A 7384-nucleotide genomic window follows, 5' to 3' on the forward strand; every position below is an offset into this window, starting at 1 on the left:
TTCTCTGAGCCTGCCCTTCCTCACTGCAAAGAAGTATTAGGATTTATTTAGCAATAGTTAATGGGCCAGTTTCTGTGCTCAACACGCTCCTACCAATGTTATCCTGTCTCTGTTAACATGATAATCTTGGAGGGATTATCCCTACTTCACAGAAGTAGAGATAATTGGGCCTATTTAGACTATTTTTTTAAGCAAATTTTTGTTCTTTTTTTAAAAAATACATAGATCACAGAAAATGTTACATTAAAAAATATAAGAGGTATGTTTAGGGGCTTGCTCAAGGTCCCAGGACAAGCAAGGGGTAGAGGAGGGATTTGAACCCAGGCAGCCTGATGCCAGAGCCTGTGCTTTTAACTTATACCATGCTGGAAGATGGAAAGTATTGATCCACTTCTGTCCCATGAGTTGCTTTGACAAGCCACTTAGATATCCTTTGAGTGCCTCAGTCTATTGATTTTGACATCAAGGGGGCTTGAGGAGAAAATCTCCTAAAACCTCAAGTCACTCTCTTCTGTTCTAGGGTTGACTTCAGGGACTCAGTGAACTGCCTGCCCAAACCATATAAGCATATGGGTTCCACATACACTTTTCTGGAGAGAGGAGCCAGTAGCTTCTCATTTGAAGTCTGCTCAAAACCCTCTTAGTTCAGAAAAAGGGTTAAGAATCATGCTTTAAGGGATGGGGAGGACATCTCCTCAAAGCCCCCCTTCTTTCTCAGAGGGCAGAAATCAGGTCCTGGAATCCATTTCAACCCTTCTCCCACTGGGCTCCTGATGGTGACTGGACAGGCAACCTTAAGGGACCTCTTAGCATCCCGGACTAGAGAGGTTTCCACTCCATCCCTATCAGGTCTGGGGATCTACCCTTGGCAGTAGTGGAGCCAACTGTAAGGGGGAGAACCCTCCCTGCCATATGGACCAAGAGGAGAGGTGAGCAGAAGGAATCAGAGTCCTCCCTTCCTTCATCCTCAGTAGAGCATTTTCTGGCAAGAAAGTCCATAGTGTCCTTGATCAGATTCTCAAAGAAGTCTGGAACCATTAAAAATACATCATTTTTATTTTTATTTACCATATTTACAGCATAGTTTCCTACATTATAAATGTTGAAATAATGTCTCTGATTCCCCAGCCAGAAGTTAGTAAGCCCCACCCCAGATGCTACTGTGTTGGGAAGAGCCTTTTAGAATAATTTTATGTTTGGCAGAAGTACAGATAAGCCTTAGGGATTCTATAAATGTTGGTTCCAATTTCCTTTTTTTCAAACATGTCTCTAACTCTTTCAAAACTGTAACAGAAGACTCCATGCACATTCAACTTTTTAACACATTAGAGAGTCCCAAAGCATTTAAGGTGCTTAGTTAATACACTCTCAGACCTTGGGATGAATCTGCTTCTACTCTCAGTGCTTATATTTGAGCACCTTTTCAATTAGCTCCAAATCCGTAGCTGGCTTCCCATCCCCCGAAGAAGGAAAGCCAATGGCCTTAGCATGGCCTCAGGGCCAACCCTGCCCATCTTTCTGACTTCACCTCAACCTCCTCTTGCCCTTGACCGCTGTGTTTCACACACTCATCTCCTCTCTGTGTCCACCCCCCCCCCCACCTCACAACCTTTGCACTTGCTGTTGCCTCTTGGGTGGACTGCTCCTCCTTCCTGATCCTGATCTTTGCAGGACTGGCTCCTTCTTGTCTTTCAGAACTCGGCTGAAATCTCTCCTCTTTAGAGAGCCTTTCCCTGACCACCCCAAATTCAAGGGAGCCAAGCTGTCACGATCTCTTTAGCAGGTCTCTAACCTCTAAAGGGTCTGTTTATTTTGTAATTGTCTCCCCCAACACCAGAATATAAGCTTCCTGAGGGCAAAGATGTGGCCCTGGGCACCACTGTATCCCCAGCACCTAGAGCAATGCCTCGTACATGGTTGGGTCTTGGGGAATCAATAAATATTTGCTGGGAGCAGATGTGGCTCAAGCGGTTGAGCACCTGCTTCCCAAATGGGAGGTCCCAGGTTTGGTCCCTGGGGCCTCCAAAAAAACAAGCAAAAAGCAAACAAATGTAAAAACCAACCTAGGAGAGCCGATGCAGTACAGTAATTGAGTGCCGGCTTCCCACTTACAAGGTCGTGGGTTCAATCCCCAGCACCTCAATAAATAAATATTTGTTGAATGAATAAATAAATAAATGTACTTTTGACTAGGAAGGTTGAAGCTCTGCACTGGTCTTTCATTTCAGGTCTGAATTTGTCTACTCATGAAAGTTGGACAAATAATAATCTCTTAACCGTCAATGACAAATTCCCACATACCAGGCACAGGCTACGAACTATAGCTAGGACCTTGTTAAATGCTCTCTGACAATCTTGCAGGTAGAAGCTCCTGTAAGTCCTATTTTTCAGGAGTAAACATAGGTCCAAAGAGGGGAAGTCTCTTGGCAAGGATCACACAGGCAAAAGGTTGGGACACCCAACCTTTGCCAAAGATGTCTCAGTCCAGTACCCACAGCACTGGGCTTCCCTATGTGGGTCCAGATTTGAGATACAGCCAAGTCCCATTTTATGCAAAGTTAAAGTATGTGGATTTGAAACAGTGACATATTTAACATGTCATTTCCCACACTACTCGGAAAAATTAACATAATACGAATGCCACCAAATCTTTTTTACATCATTATGCAGCTGCCCAAGGCACTGATTTATAAACTCTATCTACGCTCTTTCCACAAGATGGCGCCACATGAGCTGGCCATCCTTCCTATGACTTGCAGGCATCAAGTCTTTCTTGAGCAATTCGGGGGACCTTTGTGCTGTGATTTTAACATTCACTGTTCAAAAGAAAGCTCTTACACGACACCTAAATGCAACGCGGGATCCTAAATCGGATCCTAGCCAGGAGAAAAATGGCAATAAGAAACATTATTGAGGCAACTGGCAAAATTGGAATCTGGACTGTGGGTTAGATAATGGTATTGTGTCCCAAGTTAAATGTCTTGATTTTGATAGTTGTACTGTGATTATGTAAGAGAATGTTCCTATTCTTAGGAAATACAAGGTAAAGGGGCATGATATTCTCCAACTCAACTCTCAAATGGTTCCATAAAAACCAATATGCATATATGTACGAATGACGGATGGACTTGGAGAATGGGAGGAGGACGGAAGAACAATAGGACAAATGGGATAAACTGTAAACAAACTGCAAATCTGGGTAAAGAGTACACAGGAATCCCTTGTACTATTCTTGTTACTTTTCTCTAAGTTTATAATTACAAAATAAAGAACTACCAAAATAGCTCATTTTTATAACCTATAAGCATGTCACTACAAGGTTCTCCAAGTGGTGGTACGATGCTGGTCCTAAAAATCTTCCCTGAAAATCCTCAATTTCAGAGGTAAAATTAGATAATTCTCGGTGCCTGGCACTGTTTTAAGCACTTCACATAAATCAGCTCATTTAATCCCCACAACTACCCTCTGGGGAAGGCGCTATTATTGCCTCCATCCTAGTGAAGATAAAACTGAAGCACAGAAAGAGTAACTTGCCCAAGATTACATAGCTACAGATATTATGCTCGTAATCATAACACACTATAAAGAAGGCCACATGAATGCCAGCATGTGCTGTGCTGTCTTTTAGGAGCAAGTGCTCTGCAAGTTATGGGGGCAGGAGGATGGCAGCTTTAGAGCAAATTATGCTACAACAAATGGAGGCTTATGTACACCTCAACCTGACATTCAACCCTATGGAAAAAATCAATCTTGAATTATGCAAGGTTTAACCTAAATAAAATATGGAAATAAACTGGCTGCTGATTCTGATGTGACCAAACGAACCTACTAGCCATTAACAGTGGAGGAAAAATTAGAATGTAAATCAAATAAGCCTGATTTTTCTCAAAATGCACTTTTAAATACACAAATGGCACAAACTCAAACTTACAAAACATAAGCATCTACCCTGTGACTTTGTAATTTGACTCCTGGGCATTTACCCTGTGGATATGGTTACCTGAGCAAAATGTGGTATATATGTTAATACTATTAATTATAGAAAAAGACCTGAAAACCACTTGCTATGGACTGAATCGTGTCCCCAACAAAGACATGTCCAAGTCCTAGTCCCGGTCCTGGGGGCATGAACTCATTTGTAATGGGATTTTCCAAGATGAGGCCAAATGATTCAGGGTGGGCCCTAATCCAATATTACTGGAGTCTTTGAAGCAAAGGACGTTTGGACAAGGAACCAGTAGAAGGAACAGGAAGAGACAAGAGACAGATCACAATGTGATGGAGGCAGAGGCTGATTGCCAGCAAGTTAGAAACAGAACATCACAGATTTTGGAGAAGGCATGGCCTGCCAATACCTTGATTTTGGACTTCTGGCCTCCAGACTGTGAGCCAAGGAACTCCAACCAGTTTGTGGTATTTGTCATAGCAGCCCTTGCAAACTAAGACACCATCTAAGTGTTCACAATAGGGGACTGGTTAAATGCATAACAGAACAGCCACACAAAGGAATACTATGCAGTTGTTTAAAAAGAAGCTCTTTCCAATAAACACCGGAAAAAATGTTCAACATCATTAGTCATCAGGGAAATGAAAACCAAAACCACAATGAGATACCACTTCACATCCACTAGGATGGCTATCATCAAAAAGACAGAAAATAATAAGCATTGGCGAGGATGTGGAGAAAATGGAACCCTTGTATACTGCTGATAGGGCAGTAAAATAGCATAACTGCTTTGGCAATTCTTCAAACGGCTAAACATACTTACCATATGATCCAGCAATTCCATTCCCAGGTATGCACCCAGGAGAAATGAAAACATGTCTACACAAAAAAGTTAAATGTTCATAGTAGCATTCATTACTCATAATAGCCAAAAAGTGTAAAAAAAAACAAATAAATGTTCAACTGATGTATAGATACATAAAATGTGGTATATCCATACAATGAAATATTTGAAATGGGAGTGGATGTGGCTCAAGTAGTTGAGCACCTGCCTCCCACACGGGAGGTCCTGGGTTCAGTTCCCTGTGCTTCCTAAAGAAGATAAACAAACAACAAGAAAAAACAATGAGCAAGACAACAAGCAGACAAGGAGCAAAAAAAATAAAAAAACAAACATGAGCAGGGAATGGATGTTCAAGCAGTTGAGTACCCACCTCCCACATGGGAGGCCCTGGGTTCAATTCCAGTGCCTTATAAAGAAAAAACAAAAACAGACAAGAAAAAAATATGAAGTACTAATACATCCTACAATATAGATGAACCTCAAAAACATATAATCAAAGAAGCCAGACACAAAAGACCACATATTATATAATTCCATTTATATGAAATGCCCAGAATAGGCAAATCTATGAAGACAGTAGATTAGTGGTTGCCTAGGGCTGGCAGATACGGGAGAATTAGGGATAGGGGTGTGATTGCTAAGGAGTATGGGGTTTCTTTTGGGAGAAATGAAAATGTCCTAAAATTGACTGTGGTGATGGTTGCAGAACTCTGTGACTATCCTAAAAGCCACTGAATTGTACACTTTAAATGGGTGAACTATATGGTATTTGAATCTCTCTCAATAGAGTTTTTTTGTTGCTGTTATTGTAAGAAACTCTTTATGTGTTGAAATGGAATGATATCCAGGATATATTAAGTGAATAAAACATAGTGCAATACTATCATATATGCCCCACCATCTGAGTGGAAAAAAAATTATATAAATAAATATACAGAATATTTCTGGAAGGATTCATAATATTCTAGTACTACTGATTGCCTTTGGTGAGGGGAACTAGATGGCTTAGGGATCCAGAATAGGAAAAATAATTTTTTTTTCAATTGTTAATAGAGTTTAAAAAAAAAATCCATGAGTCCTTACTGATATAAATGACTGAATAAATTAATAAATGAGGAATAAGAGACAAATCTCTTATGCTGAAGAATTCCAAGTAATTTATGTCGATCCTCTGCCCTCAAGGAAATGGAGCATAACTCCCCATTCCTTAAATGTGGGCCACACATAATGACTTCCTTCCCAAGAGGACACTATGGGAAGTGGGGAGGAAGAGTAACTTTTCAGTGGAGAAACCTGACAATCGCCATCTCAGCCAGGTGATCAGGTCAACTCAAAAGCAACAGCCATGTTTACACTAGGTACCCTTGATATGATGTGATGAAAATGGCACTTTAACTCTGTGGTCTTCCTTCCCAAAACATGTAACCCTAGTATGTTCATAAGAAAAACATCCAATTTCAATAGAGTGGCACCCTGTAATATACATGACCAGAACTCTTCAAAAACGTCAAGGTCACCCAAAAGAAGAAAAACCTGAGAAACTACCACAGCCAAGAGGTGCCTAGGGAGACAGGATGTCTAAATGGAATGTGGTACCGTGGATGGGATCCTGAAAGAAAAAGACATTAGATAAAACTAAGGAACTCTGAGTAAACTTGAGACTTTAGTTAATACTAATGTACCAATATCAATTCATTAGTTGTAACAAACGTACCATACTAATGTAAGATTTAATAATAGAGGAAACTATGCTTGCAAGATATTTGGGAACTCTCTTTGCTATATTCTGCTTTTCTGTAAATCTTAACACTGTTAAAAAAAAAAAAAAGTCTATTAGGGGAAAAAAAAAAAAGAAAGATGCTACATTGCTTGATGAAATTTGAGGAGCCCTGGTTTGGAGTTCCCAAAGCTGGTAAAGTGTAGGAAAACATCCCTTTCCCTTCAGAAAGCCACAGACCTTCAAAGATAGGTCTATAGGAGCAGCGCCCACAAATCTAAGCCAGCTCAGATCCCCAAAGGAGGGGTCAAGATCACTGCAGCTCAATTCCTGGCCCATCCCAGCAGTACCAGGCTCTGTCAACCAAGGAAAAGGCAGTGGGACCAGCTCAAGCGCTGGCTGCCTGCACCAGCTACTGAAAGTTCCCATCTTGTTTTTGTACCATTTTTGTACCATTGAACTACCAGGGCTAGGTGATATGTCCGGAGGTGGCTCTGGCCCAAGAGCACCTTCCAAAGAAAACCATCTGCTGAGTTGGCTCAGATCTGGCACTGCAATTTAGCCATGAGTCTGCGATTTAGCATGAGCCCTGGGCTACGCCTCCATTTCCATCTTTATTTATAGGTTGAGAATAGGAAGTTCCTGCTTTTCCTGGTATTGCTCTGAAAATTTGACAAGTTCCTCAATTTAGCAAAGTGCTTATTCAGTACTGCCATAGGGCAGTGGCCAGTTGACATTAGCTTTTAGCATTCTCAACCAGCTTCCTCCAGTGGGCGCCAACTGGAAGAGTCCAGCTGCTTTTAATTCCATTCTGTTTGGAAGCTTAGTAGTGAGTATATAAAGAAATCACCTGTAGGATGCTGATAATCTTGGGGGA

The sequence above is a fragment of the Dasypus novemcinctus genome, chromosome 18, assembly GCF_030445035.2.
Source record: "Dasypus novemcinctus isolate mDasNov1 chromosome 18, mDasNov1.1.hap2, whole genome shotgun sequence".
NCBI classification, from domain to species: Eukaryota; Metazoa; Chordata; class Mammalia; order Cingulata; family Dasypodidae; genus Dasypus; species Dasypus novemcinctus.